The sequence below is a fragment of the Papio anubis genome, chromosome 11, assembly GCF_008728515.1.
Source record: "Papio anubis isolate 15944 chromosome 11, Panubis1.0, whole genome shotgun sequence".
In the NCBI taxonomy this organism is placed as follows: domain Eukaryota; kingdom Metazoa; phylum Chordata; class Mammalia; order Primates; family Cercopithecidae; genus Papio; species Papio anubis.
The window spans coordinates 115,657,373-115,674,661 of NC_044986.1; positions in this window are offsets into that span (position 1 = coordinate 115,657,373).

Consider the following 17,289-nt stretch of genomic DNA (forward strand, 5'->3'; position numbering starts at 1 on the left):
CAGTTCTACACTTGGTCATTGACAACAGCAAAATATCCAATAAAAAGCCCCAGAATACAAAAGATGTAACACTAAATATATTACACAAAGGGCACTTGCTTACAGAACAAGAGCCGAGAGAAGGAGGAGCATATGATGCCCTGTTCAGCCTCACATGGAAACATATGTGTTGGGCCACTCAAATATTTCGCTGCTCTGCATAAGTCTGTGAATGACTGAAAGTGCTCTACTGATTGTGGGATTACAAATAAATTTTAGCAAGTAGGTGAATTCACAAGTTCAGAATATGCAATGAGGATAGACTGTGCCTCACTCTAGTTGGCCATCTTACACACTCTGTTGTCTTTTGATGGACAGAAGCTCTTTTTTTTTTTTTGAGACAGAGTCTCGCTCTGTCGCCCAGACTGGAGTGCAGTGGCCAGATCTCAGTTCACTGCAAGCTCCACTTCCCGGGTTCATGCCCTTCTCCTGCCTCAGCCTCCCGAGTAACTGGGACCACAGGCGCCCGCCACCTTGCCCGGCTAGTTTTTTGTATTTTTTAGTAGAGATGGGGTTTCACCGGGTTAGCCGGGATGGTTTCGATCTCCTGACCTCGTGATCCGCCCATCTTGGCCTCCCAAAGTGCTGGGATTACAGGCTTGAGCCACTGTGCCTGGCCGAAGCTCTTAATTTTAATAAAGCTCAATTTCCCCAATGTTTTCCTCCAGGGCTAATGCTGTGTGTGACTTGGTTGCGAAATATTTGCTTGTATCAGGATCATGACGAGGTTCTCCTTGATTTTCTTCTGGAATGTAAATGTCTCACTTAGATGCACCTCCATCTAATTGATATTTTTGCATAGTAGGATGTAGGGTTCATGATTTTTCCTTGATAAAGATATTTGGCTAACCCATAACCACTTATTGCAAAGATTATCCTTTTTCTACTACATTGTGGCGCAAACTCTGCCATAGGTCAGTTGACTCTGTGTGTGTGTGTGTGTGTGTGTGTGTGTGTGTGTGTATGTATATGTCATCTTACGAATTCTGTTTTGTTCCATTTGTTAGGTATCTGAACTTGCACCAGTAGTAGACTGTCTTATTGACTGAAGTTTGAAGGTAACTACTGGTAAGTGTTAGTAAGGAACTTTTGGATTTATCTTTTGAGATTATCTTAGCTATTCTTAGCCCTGTGTACATCTACATAAATTTTAGAGTAAGCTTATCAATTTCTGCATAAAGAGAGATTAGTATAATGTAGGACTGATTAGAATTGCCTAGAATCTATAGATCAATTTGAAAAGAAATTGAGATATCGAGACTTCCAATCCACAAACATTTACTCGAGACTATTTAGATCTTTAACTGTTCTTAGTAATGCTTTGTAATTTTAGTGGAAAATTCTTGCAACTATTTCGTGCTTGTTTGATTTTTCTGGAGCTATTATACATAGTATCCTTAAAAAGTTTTGTGTTGTTGGTATATAAAACTACAGTTAGTTTTTACATATTGGCCTTATATCTAATAACCTTGCCAATTTTACTCATTAATCCTAATATTTCATTTGTAGTTTTTACATGTAAAACTTATAATCTGCAAAATGTGTGCATATATATTAGCATAGGCATAAATAGAAAAAAAATGACAGAGAACTCAAGCATATACAGGGATTTCATATGAGAGTGAATATTGTATATTACTAGGAAAAAGTCACTTAATGTATTTACATATATTTATATGTATAGTTAGAGACAGGGTCTCCCTGTGTTGCCCAGGCTAGTCTGGAATTCCTGGGCTCAAGAGATCCTCCCACCTCAGCCTCCCAAAGTGCCGGAATTACAGGTGTGTGAGTCACCATGCCTGGCTGCTAAACATACTATATCCCCTCCCTTTTACCCCTCTTTTATTTCTCTTATCGTCTTGTACTTGCTTGGACCTAGGGGATAAAAATGAATAAAACTAGGATAAACATCTTTTTCTCATTAACAAACAGGGAAATTTCTTCAATATTCCACTACTAATACTATGTTTGCTACAGAACTTTACAGATTCTCTCCATCAGATTAATGACTTCAGGTTGTTTGCTGGTTTGCCAACAGGTTTTGTCCTAACTGAATGTTAAATTTTAATCAGTGTCTTTTCTTATACATTGAAATGATATTTTTGTGTTTGAATGTGATAAATTACATGGATTGATTTTCAAACATTAAATAAATTGCTTGAAATAAGCCTACGTGGATCAAGATGGGTTATCCCCATTATGTATTGCCAGAATATATTTTCTGTCTTGTTAGGATTTTTGTACTCATACCCATGAGAGATAATGACTTGTGATACTTTTTGTAATGTCATTTTCAGGCTTTGGTATCAAGATTGCTTTAGATTAGGTTTCCTGAGAAACAGACAGACAGATTTGCTTGCAGGCAAACAGCTTCTCTAGGGGAGTGAAGACAGTTTCATTATATTGTAGCACAACAGAGGCCACGGATGATCTGAAGGAGTCTGAGAGCCTGGATGACCCCTCAGCATTGTTTGTAAGGCCAGAGGGATGGGCATTTATACCCTCAAGATACCAGCCTTTGTACAAGGTTGCCCTGGGTTGGTATGACCTTGGAGAGATTGTAGCTCTCTTAGGCCACTAGAAATTCCCATAGAGGGACCCAGCTGAAAACTTAGCTGCCAACACTCAAGTCAAGGAGGCAATCAATGACTAGTCAGGAAGGCAGTGTGCTATACCATCTAGGATAGTTACATGGCCTCATAAAATTAAATGGATCAAAAATGGTAGAAATAGAACTATATCTGTATACTGATGGGAATCTGACACATGAAAATTGAGAATTGAACAGAAACTGAAAATAAGGTGGTTCTTTGAAAAGAAAGGAAGACAAAACATAATGGAAAGAATCCTTGTCTATCACCCCCACTCCCCTCAAAAAAACTCCCAAAAGTACAAGATGGAAACCAAAGGCATAATCATTTCCTCTACATGTTAAAAACACTGAGAAGGCTGTAAGATTATATAATACTTAATTATATACCAATAACTTTGAAAATGAGGTGGATTGGATCATTTCCCAGAGAAACAAACCTGCAATTTGGTTTTTCAATGTGGAGGTCATTGGTCATATTGACAAGAGCAGTATTAGTGAAGTGTTGTGAAAAGCTGATTCAAGGGCATTTAGAGATGATTAGAAGGAGAGGAAGTGGAGTAAAAACAATGCTTCAGATACTTTTGTGGGCCTAGGGAACTAGATAGAGAACTGGAATGGTAGCTGGAAAAATAGAGTCAAGAGAAGTATATTTTAAGATGGCAGAAATAGCGTCATATTTGTGTGCTGATGGGAATAGTCTGATAGAAGTTAAACACGGATGCGAAAGAACAGTACAGAAATTGTTAGAGAAATGTTCTTATTTTCTCTTTTAAAAATCAGCTTAGGTTGAATAGAAAGATGTTCCTGTCAAGGTGAAAATAGATGGCAACTGAGTGCAGGAAGCCCAAGACTGGCTTCAGATGGGAGCATGAAGAGTCATCAACACCAAGAGTATTCTGGTGCAAACACCGGCAGCTGAGGAAACGTGCTGTTTAGTCTTTGGAAATTTTCTTCTGATTCTGTATTAATAGATGAGACAACTAAAGATGTAAATTCTCTCCAAGTTGTTCTATAATTTAAATGTATTTTAAGTTAAAATTAACAGTTTCAGTAGGATTAAACACCTGATCTCAAATTTGCTTGACAAAGCAAATACAAGCCAATTTTGAAAAAGAGAAAGGTGTGCGCGAGGGTTACTACCATAGAGCAATGTTTTCTTTTTATCTGTAGCAACTAAGGTAGCTCGGTATTAACATAGGCATAGGTAAACAGAAAAAAAAAATGACACTCATTAGAGAACCCAAGCATAGGCAGGGACTTATGTGAGACTGAATATTGTATATTAGGGAAAAGTCATTTAATAAGCATTTGGGATAAATGAGTATCCACATAAATAAAATTAAACTAGATTCCTATGCCAAAGTGTCCACAAGAATGCCACATAATCCAATACCTAAATGGGAAGAGTTAATAATTAGGACTTATAGAGGAAAGATATGTTTATTCTCCAAAGTCTTCTTGTGAATACGTATTACCCCCGCCCCCAGGAAAGTAAGTCTTTCAATGCTCTTCTTATGCTCTAAATGGATTTGGATAATGAGGTATCTCTCACTATGGTCTCTGTGATGAAAAATAATTATCGGTGTTTTTTTCTGATAAGAAAAACCCATTTTAAAATGGATTTATGGTTGCATTCACTAATTTCCTGCTTCTACATGTTTTCCTCAGTTTAAATATTTCATGAAAAATGCCCGTCTTGTCTATGCTACATAATCATATATATCCATCTTATATGACATAGCATGTCTGACAAACATGTTTCATAAATATGTTGGATGCTTCTGTCAGCTGCATTAGCACTCCTGTGGGCATGAAGAATGGAGTGCTCCATTTACCTATGTAACACACTTGCACATCTTACATATGCATCCTGGAACATAAAGTAAAACAAAATTAAAAATAAAATAAATGTTTCTTCCATCAAAGAGGAATACAATTTTGAAATCATTACTTGAAGGATTTAATGATCTTACCCACAGAATTCTATCAGCTGTCTATTTATGATTGTCTGATAATTCACTTAAAATCTCTGGTTATTTCTAATTTTGGTACTGTCCTATTATCACTAAAACTATTATCTTAAAGAAAGGAGTGCTCTTTCGTCCTAAAATTCTTCCATAGAACTTTGTTTTCTCATTGAGCCCTTCTCTCTTCATGTGTCTGGTCCATTCCTCATCCGGCTGATCCATGCTCCCACAGAGCTGATCCAAGCCTGGAATGTCTTTGAAACCAATGGGAGTTCTGCAGGGGGCTTGGCAGGTGAAGCTGCGAAATGGGACCTTTGTAATTCTTGCCTCTGCACCTTGCAGGATTTGTCAGAATTTTTTGACTAGATATCCAAACGCTTTACTTTGAATTTTGTGAGCTCCTTAGATCTCTGCCACAGACATTCTTCTCAAAGCACATCCAGCCAGATAATGATCTCCTGAGACTCCTACCTGCTTCAGGTCCACGCATTCCTCAGTGGGACTTGTTGGGAAGTGGTGTGTCTTGATCTTTATTTCTGAAACTGAAGTTCCAGCTAAGAAATATTGAGGGCATCTAATTAGCATGAGAAGCACACATCACCTTCCATATACACCACTTTTTTCTTCTACATAATTCCAATTGAAAGTTTGCTCACTTAAGGAGAAAATTTAATTGAAAGCAGTGAGAGTAGGCTGTCCACCGTCATTCATCTTTGGCCACGGCTCATGTAGCTGATTTCACCCTTCTATGCCTCTTGTTGCCCCCCAAATGGGCTGAATATTTCCTTGAAGCTGTACTCTGTATCCACAGCCATTAATAGATTACATGTATAAATAGATAATAAAAGGTTTTGAGTTTCTCATGCAGAATCAGGAGTTGGACCAATGAAAGCAAAGACACGTTGGAGTGTCAAGAATCGCAAATTTTAATCTTGAAGTAAGAACAAATCCAAAAATGAGGTTATGCCACCAAACTGAGGGCAAGGATGTGGGGTGAGGCAATTCAGTTATCTATAAAGTGGTGGAAAATAATAATCAAGCATTTAGGGTCAAATACATGATATTTAAGGTTGAAAGTATTGGAATTTAAGCATGAACCCTTGAAATAGGGTAGAAAGGGAAGTGCCTACTGGTTTTAATAATGGGGGTGGTTATCACTACATTACCTTTCTGGACCAGACACAGAGGTTAACCTCTGTTGATACAGCTTATGTTCTCCCATACACATTTACTCTACATGTACAAGTAAGTTAATATGTGTTTTTTTGAGAGATGAGGTCTCGCTCTATCACCCAGGCTGGAGTGCCGTGGTGCAATCATAGCTTACTACATCCTTGACCTCCTGGGCTCAAGCATCCTCTCTCATCTTGGCCTCCTAAGCATTGGCATTGCAGGCATGAGCCATGGTGCCTAGCTTAAATCATTCTTATTATTTTAATAGATTATTTTATTTGTGCTATAAGAGTACATTGCAAAGAAATATGTTAAAATTTAAATATTTAAACTCTACAGGATGTCTAAAATCTGAAGCTGTCAAATCATAAAATGCACAACCTCATCAGGTGGTGAGGCCCCATCACTGAAGGTAAGTGCAAGCTGGAAGGCTAGTTGCCCTTTTTGCATTGGGTGCAAATTGAGCCAGATACTATCAGTCACCATTTCTGTGAGGCAACTCTGTGTGAGATACTATAGTTGTTAAAACTGTCAGAGAGGAATTGCTCTGCAATTCCATTAGTTCAACTAGTTGCTAATTAAACAGCCTGCATTGACCTGAAATTACATGCAGAATGAACTTGGTGCCTCTGAATACTAGAGTGAAACAAACTAACACAGAACATAGCTAAAGTTAATATTGTGTAAAATGGATTTCTAAACAGGTACAATATTTCATTCGGAATATATAACAATTTTATGTTTGAACTTGAAATGCTCCTGATATCTAAAATAAAGCAAAGTAGATGTAGTTAATGCTAAGTTATAGTCTAAATAGTATACACACTAAAAATAATGAGCATAGGCTTAGTGAACTTGCAAGGGATATGTAGTAAGAACAACACCAAAGCATTTATTTTCTGCTACTAGTGTTTATATATATACTGGTCACTGGGTTCCAGTAATATGCATTTTTATCTGTAAGTTACTATACAGGCTGTGAGTTCATTCACATAGTATGACTTAATATTGGAGAATTGTTGTTAGTGATTGCACACACAGAACGACAATTTACTCTAGAATTTCAGATAGGCTTTAATTCAACTATCCAATCTTATTATTCCATTGAAGATTGAGACATCACAAAACTCCAACATGTTGGTGTATACATTGACTTTGTTAGACTATCTCTAGGCAGCCTTAAATGGAAGAAAATATCATTATCAGGTCATATGTTCTAACAGAGGGGTTAGAAAATATGATCTTGATATCAGTGATTGCATTGTATTTTCAAGAAAGGAATAAAGAGGCCAATGCGTAAACTGTCTTGGCATTCAAGTTAGGCTCCTTAAGATGGGACCTAGAGTGAAAGTTAAGGCTTTATCATTGGTCCTGATTAGCAAAAATACCCATATATAATTCAGTTAATTTGTTGTGATACAAATAAAAACAGATAAAATGGTTTTGTTGAGTTGGCAGTGACTCAATCATTTTTCCTATAAGAACAATCTCAGTTACTCGGGAGGCTGAGGCAGGAGAATCACTTGAACCCAGGAGATGGAGGTCACAGTGAGCCAAGAATACACCACTGCACTCCAGCCCAGGTGACAGAGCAAGACTCTGTCACAAAAGAAAAAAAAAATGTCACCATTAGTTTATTAAGGGACGAAGTACAACCTTACATTTCCATTGAGCCTCAGATCACAGATTCTAAGGAGGTGGGGGAGGAAACACATACTCAAATTGATTTGTTAATTCTCTCACTCAACAGCAATCTACACAGATACCTTCTGTGACCTAACGTGTCGAACTTTGTCCCTACCAGTAAGCAAGCAATTGGCTCGGCAGCGGGCACCAGCTGGGTGTCCACCAATCCAATTCCATTCTGACACCCTCTACCTGGAGATAGAGTCAGATCCCATAGGTTGAGAGCTCAGTCCCAAGACTGCCCTCCACCTCCAATGCCTATCTCAAGCCTATCTCAAGCCCTAAGGTTTTTACCTGTGCTTCTGACCAACCGTCTATGAAACCCCATACTCTGGGGCTCTGAAACCCTACACCGGTAGTCTTCCCCATCCCGCACATTCAGAGCCTGGTCAGGTTCCAACACTCTGCTCTATGCCACTACAGCTCCCCAACTTTGGCATGGATGCCTACCTTGCTTGGGCTCACCGAATGGCTAAATTGGGGATCCCATAACTCCCTCCTTGGGTTTGATGAATTTGCTAGAGTGACTCTCAGAACTCAGGAAAACAAACATACTGATCTATTATGAAGGACACAGAAGAGATGCATAGGGTGAGATTTTGGAAGGGGCATGGAGCTCCCATGCTCTCCTTGTGTGCCACCTTCTGCAACCTCCACATGTTCAGCTATCCCGAGTCTCCCTGAACACCGTCCTTTTGAGTTTTCATGGAGGCTTCATTCTGTTGGCATGTCTGATTAAACTCTTGGTCATTGGTAATAACCGTCATTACCTTCAGCCCTTCTTGCCTCCCCAGAGGTTGGGGAGTGGGGCTGAAATTCCCAAACCTCTAACCCTGCCTTGGTATTCTCAGTGGCCAGCACCCATCCTGAAGCCACCTAGGGAACCCAACCACCAGTCATCTCATTCGTGCACAAAAGACATCACTATGGATATTCCAAGGATTTTAGGAGGTGTATACCAGGAAACAGGGCTGAGGACCAAATATGTATTTCACAATATCACACAGATGGAGGGTGCTGGAGTAGATGACTGTAAAATTTCCCAGGGGTACAGGAACAAGTAAAGTGATCCTGACAATAATGTTCTTAGGCAGAGATTGGGAGGATTTGCCCCCTTGCTCTTTCCTTGCTATGAATTCTAGGAAACGGGGAGAGATGTGGCAGAGAACAGTTTGGAGTTAAACCAGGTAGCACTGACCTTTACAAGTCTTGTTCTTTAGGGTAATAACTCTTATTTTTCTTTTTACTTGTGTCTGGAAACATATTACATGTAGACTTTGTCTTTCTCTTTCTTGCCTTTCTCTCTTTCCCTCTCTCTCTCCCCATGTCCCGCCCTTTCCCTCTCTCTTTCCATGTCCCCCCATCTCTTTCTCCTTCTCTTTCTCCCTCCTTCTCTCTGTCTCAAAAATCACTCTGCTAGGCACTACAGGAGATACAGAAGCACGTAATGGTTTGTAGAAACATTTCTGTTTCAGGCACTACTCTAAAGACTTGTTATTGCATTTTATCTTCACAGGAACTGTGAGGTCAGTACTATTTTGATTTCATTTTACAACTGAAAAATAAACTGAGGCACAAAATTGTTCTAACCCCAGTTTGTACCAATGTTAAAAACAATCTTACCCCAGTTTGTATAACCAGTGAACAGAAGAGCTGTGTTTTGGGTGTAGGGTCTATGTGCTAACTACTTATTATTCTATTGTAGAAGACATGAATGTATTGTGTATAACACAATATAATTACAAGTAGTTACCATAAATATTCATGTTAATGGTAGAATTGTGTAACAGTTGCATTTTACAGTTGTACCACTATTAATCAGGGCTAGTGAGCTAAATGCTTATAACTACAGGATATTCCTCCTTAACACATACAGACAGACCTGGGAGCTCTCTTCTGAGCCCTTAGACTATGTTTATAATTGCTTACAGGGCCAGTCTATTGCACACCCCACGGGAATCAGTTTCACCACATTCTAAACCTCCCAGGTCCAAACTCACTCTTCTTCCTGTGACCCTGTTTTGATGACTTGAAGTAACATCCAAGCAGAAAGCCAGTGTTGTCTTTGAATCATCCTTATTTTATGCCCAGCCAATAAACATTCCTGTGAATTTTGTCTTGTAATTATTCTTAAATACTCTGTGGCAAGTGCATTTCCCAGGAAGCAGAGATTCAGGAAGTAGAGATTCAGATGGAGACGTGAGTACAAGCAGTTTATTCAGGGGCAATGCTTGTGAAAGAGAGCAGAGAAGCAGTAGCACTGGGCAGGAAGAGTGTTCAGATTGTGTTACAGATCTGACATCTGAGAGGGGAAAGGGAGGAGGAGGAGGAAATAGGATCAGGCAGGACGTTTCAGACAACCAGACACCCACAAAAGTCTAGCTCAACTCAGTAGGAAACTTAAGCCTCAGGACTGGCCACTAGAAGAGAACAAAGTTGGAGAAGAATGGCCAAATCCCAGAGTTGTGGCTATATTCAGCCATTGCCTTAGGGCTACATAGGTTGAGTGGGAACTCAATTCAGATGCAATGGCAGATGCCCAGAACACTGCTGCTTGAGGAGGTTGGGTAGCCGTACTCCTTGGCATTGAACAAGTCCTTTCTTGAAGCCAAACCCAAGTGCACCTCTCCAGCTACCACATGCCCCTCTTCTTTCCATTCCTCCTGTTACTGAGTCAGAGCCTCAGAATTTTCACTTGCATTACTGCATGTTATCCTAACTGGTCCTCTTGACTCTATTGCTTACCTCAGATTCATTCTATTCTAATGGACAAAAGTAGAAAAGTAATGCTCTTCTTAAAATAGGTCAAATTTTGATAATCTCACAACGGAACATACAAGGTCCTTTTTTATTGCTTATGTGCCTGGCCATACCCAAGCTCCCTCAATTGTTCTTCTATCATCTCTTCCCAAGAGATGTCCCCTGATTCCTTCAGCTGGGATTGCTGACATTTGCCTCTTTTATTTTTCCTTCCCCCAATGGAATATAGGCTCATCTAAGGGAGAAAGCACATCTTTCATCTGTGTAGACCCATGCTGTGCTCACTGCCTGGAATATAGTATTTTAATAATATGCATATTGAATGAATTACATAAAATGCATTAGTATGATATTTAATTGAAGATTGTCTCAAGAGAATCTGCAAACTCTAATTTTAGGTTTATGATTAGAAAGAAAAATTATTTGATCTACCTCATAACTGCATTTGTTAAAAACTTGCATTAAATAACTGAAGCTATAAAACATGTTTGTTTACATGTAAGGTGGGCAATATATTTAGGAATCCAAAAATGCTGGGTTTAATTATCCATGCTTTTGAAAATACATAATTCATTTAAGTTTGATTCTATAACCACTATTCAATTGTAAGTGACCTAATCTGTCAGCATCATGCCTGAGAGATTAATAGCACTAGATTTCCTAAGCGATGTGTCATAAGATTCAATAAAACGTATATTTAATCAATGTGTTTATAATCTCGTCATTAAGCAGACGAGATTCCCCTTTCCTATATTTCTATACATAAACTTACATTTATATATTCTTAGTTATGAGATATAAAACATTCTTTAGGTTTTTCCAAAACTTGTGTCTTTTAGAAGGAAGGGGATTAAAAATCTCTCTCCCGTCTTTTCTTCCTTTTCTCCTTTTGAACAAGAGACCTTCCCATAGAAAGAGTGATTCACAGGCTGATATCTGCATTAGTATTTCAGTTTTCACTTGACTATTATCTTATGTGAGAGTTCTGCGGTCTTAGGAGAACACTGGGTAGAAACATGTGAATGGGAGAAAGTAAATGAGGGAGACTGAGTCTTGGGCATCTGCAGTACTCACGGTAATGTTTTTACAGTGCATACGGATGGGACTGTTGGGTCTGAGGAGAAATGGAATTATGGAGACTAGCTCTAGAGGAAAATTAAATATTAGAGAAATTCTGGGAGAAAGAGGTCCCAATCCTTCCTATGCCCTCTCCCTGGTGTACATGACAGCCCCGTCACAGAGAGTACCTTGTTAAGAATATCACTCCACTTGGGAGCTTTCCTGATCCAAGATTCTCTATCCAAAGCCCACTGTTACATTCCCTTATTCTTTTCCCTTCTACCAACATTCTTGCTTTCAAGTGTTGACTTTGACCTTGCAACTCTATCAGATTTTTTTGTTTTCCTGCTAAATAGCTCTGGCATTTGGCCTTACATGGATACTAAATAAGACATCTTCCTGCCCTTACAAAGCTCACAACCTACAGCCAAATATAAAAACCATGCTTTAGATGAATACATTCAAATAATGGAAACATTTTAAAAGGACATCTATTGCCAAGTGTACAAGTTAAATAACATTACAGTTCATTAAGAATCTCATACTAAATTCAAATATATATGGAGAAAGTTAGATTCATATAGATGCAAATATATTTTTACTCCTAGAAACAGGTTTAAAGTTCAGAATGTGTCCCTCTTAATGTAACAATGCCAAAGAGAGGTGGAGAGGTATTATCTGTAAAGTAGGCATACATTAATCATCTGCTTTATGTAAACAAGACCTAGTAGACTATTACTATTATTGATAGGGTTTCCCCTCTGTATGCCTTAAATATAAACTTTTATTTTGATGAATGACTATGCCATGGCAGTTCTGATATCTAACAAAGCTTAGCAAGATTGGATTTTTATCCGAAATGGATCTCAAACTAATTTGGTTATTATGCTATGTCTAATATAGTATGTTCTTCTCTTACATGTAACACATAAGACAGCAGGATTTTCACAGAAGTGGGGTAATATGCTCATAGTTCATAATACTCTGTGATTACATGAATGTACATGCACACGTCTTAACGACTAATTTTTTTTATTATACTTTTAAGTTTTAGGGTACAAGTACACAAGGTGCAGGTTTGATACATAGGTATACACGTGTCATGTTGGTTTGCTGCACTCATCATTTGTTTTTGGTATAAGAATGGTGCTACCTCAATGACATAAGATGAGCAAGACTGAAATTACAATGCAGAAAACAATAATTTTGGTTAAATCATAAGGGCTATTTCAGTATAGGACTGCTCTGGGTTTCTTACACTCTGATGACAGAAATGTTACCATTTATATCACAGAGACAGTGATTTGTTAGGGTAAGGGAAATGGCAATTACACGTCTTGTGAACTTTTGGTTTTACAACTTAATACGATGAATGGCAGCGTGATATCCCATCACTGACCCTGGAGAGTGCCACCTGCATGCGCGTCTTTTGAGATGTGCACATCTGAATGTGAGATTATCTATGAATTTAAGTCCAGAGTTATTAAATAACAATCTGTAGTAGGCAGTGTGGGTGATATAACAATACTACTACCCTGGGCATGTAGAATCTCATAACAAATAGGTAGAGACAGGTTATCAGTTTCTGTTTTTCAAAGGTTACACATTTCTCTCCTTCCAGTCGCTTGTTTTTACGCTACTTTTACTTTTACTTGTTTTTACCTGTAGACTTGGGTCACCCTTATTTTGTGATGGTTTTTGTCTTAACAGGAGACATATCAGAAGTCCTTTTCTGAGTAGGGTTCTTGTCTCTGTTTTGTGCTCACCCCATGGACTTCGGGATGCTAATATTGACAGGAACTCAACTACCTTCCCTTCTGCCCTGACACTGGTTATTTAGGGGGATCATAACTCCCGCCGTGTCTATCAGGGCCTCTCATGGACCACGTTGTCATGGTCTCTGATAATAACATGCTCCTTATCTGCCGTTATTTCTGCTATTACAGTTCCTTTCCAATTTGGGTCTTGATTTCTGCCAAGAAGGACCGTAAGCCAAGAGGGGCGCTCCCTAGAAGAGGCCTGGGTAGGTTTGGTGTGTCAGGCGAGACACAACGAGGAGGTGAAGCCAAAATGCATAAAACAGAAAAAAAATGTTTTACTTACAGATTCCAGGGAGGCCAGGGTGCTGTCGACAGGAGGTCTGGAGGCAGCAGGTATCTCAGCCAGGGAGTGGAAGCCAAAGAGACAGAGCTTCTGGAACTGGGGCTTTACTAGGGCTTACAGGCATGCTCCCTCAGGGGAGGTTGTGCATTGATTGGTTTAGAGAAAACACATGCAAAGAGGGAAGTTATTGACAGGACTCTGGTGTTGATCATTAGGTTCAATCATGGCCAGCAGCTGTGGGGTGTGTTGGGGTTTGCGTTAGTGAGATGAGAAACACCTGGGCTGTAGAGCCAACACCACACAGGGCAGGACAGTTTTCACCAGGCCAAAGGTGATGGGACACCACGGGGTTTCAGACAACTTATATCAGGCCTAAAAGTGGATGCCGGCCAGAGCGGTGGCCCACGCCTGTAATCCCAGCACTTTGGGAGGTCGAGGTGGGAGGATCACCTGAGGTCAGGAGGTCAAGACCAGCCTGGCCAACATGGTGAAATCCTGTCTCTACTAAACAATACAAAAATTAGCAGTGCGTGATGGCAGGTGCCTGTAATCCCAGCTACTCGGGAGGCTAAGGCAGGAGAATTGCTTGAACCTGGGCAGTGGAGGTTGCAGTGAGCCAAGATCATGCCGTTGCACTCAAGCCTGGGCAACAGGACAAGACTCCATCTCACAAAAAAAAAAAAAACCAAAAAAAAAAACCAAAAAAAAACACAAGTGGCTGCCGAGGCAGCAACTCTATGAAATCAATGTATGGCATTATATTTACTTGCTGACGGAGTAAGCATGGGCAATATTAGTATTAATGTACCAAATAGTTCCAAATTCCTCTTAGACTGAAAATTATTTGTTTTCAACAAATAAAACAGAAAACTCAATGAACTTCTTTAGATGTGAAAGTTCGAGGTATGTGACATGTTTTGGAAGGGGACTGGGGCAAGTTCTGACTCCTATTTCTTGTATAATGAAGAAACAGGATTTTTTAAGTCAAGAAGAAACAGGAAGAAAAAAGAAGGCGTGGCCACCGAATCAAAGAGAAGCTCTGTGGAGACAGGTGGTCAGAAAGAAATCCCAGGGGTCAGGGTGGGCACGTAGCTTTCAAAAATGAAGGTAGTCCAATACTCAGTTTTCAGTTGTGGAATGTATCTAATATAAAACATTGCATCCTCCCACCTGTAAATGCCTATTACATAGCATTGTGCCAGTTATATGTCAAAGAATAAAGAATTTAGTGTTCAGAATAAGCACTGAGTGGAGCTACCAAGGGACAGTGGGCATGGCATGATGAAAGAATTCAAAATTCACAGTGATTGAAGAAAAAGAGGACTTCAAAGACGGAGATGAGGAAGAGCCTGCATCCAACTCCCGGTTGTGTGCTGGAGGGAGCTTCTGCTTGCCCACGAATATTCTCAGGAATTTTGTAAGTCTGTTGTTAAACACAGCTATTATTAAAACTGCAATGAGATATGGTCTCAGGCTGGGCACAGTGGCTCACACCGGTAATCCCAGCACTTTGGGAGTCCAAAGCGGGTGGATCACGTGAGGTCAGGAGTTCAAGACCAGCCTGGCCAACATGGTGAAACCCCATCTCTACAAAAATACAAAAATTAGCTGGGCAGGATGGTGGGTGCCGGTAATCCCAGTTGCTCTGGAGGCTGAGGCAGGACAATTCCTTGATCCCAGGATGCAGAGGTTGCAGTGAGCTGAGATTGTGCCATTGCATTCCAGCCTGGGAAACTGAGACTCCACCTAAAAAAAAAAAAAAGAGAGAGAGAGAGACATCATCTCACACCAGTTAAAGTGGTTTATATCCAAAAGACAGGCAATAACAAAAGCTGGTGAGGATGTGGAGAAAGGGGAATCCTCGTACACTTTTGGTAGGAATGTAAATTAGTGCAACCACTGTGGAGAACAATTTGGAGGTCCCCTAAAAAGCTAAAAACAGAGCTACTATATGACCCAGCAATCCCACTGCTGGGTATATACCCTAAAGAAAGGCAATTGGTATATCGAAGAGGTATCTGCAGTGTTGTAGCACGGTTCACAATAGCCAGGATTTGGAAGCAACCTAGGAATGGATAAAGAAAATGTGGTCCATATACGTAAGGGAGTACTATTCAGCCACTAAAAAGAGTGAGATCCCGTCATTCACCACAACACAAAGGAAACTGGAGATCATATGTTAAGTGAATAACCCAGGCACAGAAAGACAAACATTCCACAAATAAATGAGAACATTACTTGTCACTTTAGATCTCACTTATTTGTGGGATCTAAAAATAAAATCAAGGGCAGGAGTGGTGGCTCATGCCTGTAATCATAGCCCTTTGGGAGGCCAAGACAGGCAGATCTTGAGGTCAGGAGTTCGAGACCAGCCAGGCCAACATAGTGAAACTGCTTCTCTACTAAAAATACAAAAATTAGCCGGGCATGATGCTGTGTTCTTGTAATCTCAGCTACTCGAGAGGCTGAGGCAAGAGAACTGTTTGAACCCGGGAGGCGGAGGTTGCAGTGATCTGAGATCGCACCACTGCACTCCAGCCTGGGTGACAGAGTGAGACTGTGTCTCAAAAACAAACAAACAAACAGAAACTCCCAAAACAATTGAACTCACGGATATAAAGAGTAAAAAAATGGTTACCAGAGTCTGGGAAGGATAGGGGTGGGGAGGCGGGGAGGTAGGGGTGGTTAATGGATACAAAAAAATAGTTATAAATAATGAATAAGAGCTGTTATTTCATAGCACAACAGGGTGACTGTAGTCAATAATAACTGTACATTTTAAAACAACTAAAGGGTATAATTGTTATACACAAGCACCTTAGTGTTACAACAAAAACCCTTAGTTGTTTGTAACACTGAGGATAAATGCTGAGGGGATGGAGACCCCATTCTCTATGATGTGATTATTATGAATTGCATGTCTGTACCAAAACATCTTGCATGCCCCATAAACATAGGCACCTACTATGTACCCACAAACATTACAAACGATGTAAGCATAATTAAATAAGTTGTATTAAATAACAGAAGTAACAAATACTCAGACTATCAGTTTCTGATTATTTTACTCGGTTTTACCATTATATGTGCTCTGAGGTTATTCAGGCATAGTGTATCTGTATGGTGGCAACAGTAATGTAATGGTGGGTGGTGGTTCGGCAATGGCATTTGGGTAGCGTGAATTTACCATGATGGGAGTATTTACACCAGAGGCATTGGCAAACACTGCCAATGGGCTTTCTGGTTGTAGGGAGCCAGGCTGTTAAACAGTTACCAGTAACCAGTGGCCACTCCCCAACTCAGCCACATGAATATCAAAAGATAAGGAGGTAGATTATGTGGCCCAGGACATGATGAAGAAGGAATTAGAGAAAAAGAAAGTGTCTCAAGGGAGCAGATGGCCTCTAAAGAGAGCTGAGTTACATATGAGGTTCACGACTTCCCTCTGCACTTCCTTGCAGGGCCCCTGAATCCTCACACAGAGCTTGATACCTGTGCCGTTCACGCCCCATAAATCCAAGTCCATCTGTTTCAGTTCTGGTATAACATCTTATTTCTAATCTTGACTTCTATTTTGGATGCAGAAGTGACGTACATATTTTTATCCTTTCCTGAGTCTATTCAGTAACATTGAGATAAACTGTATTTCTGACAAAGGAGATGGTAAATCTGTATCATCAGACTATTTTTGTTGTTTTTTAAAATGTTATATTGGATTCATAGTTTTATCATTATCTGGCTTTAGATTACATCCCAAACATCATGCTTATTAATTTAAATCTTCTTTGATTATGTAATGCGGATAGGATAATAAGAGAGCTCCTAACAGATGTTTCATTCTTGGAGCAGTAGTGTTCCCGCCTGCATCATTTCTTCGTCTTTTATTTTCTCAGTTTCTTGGCTAATGTC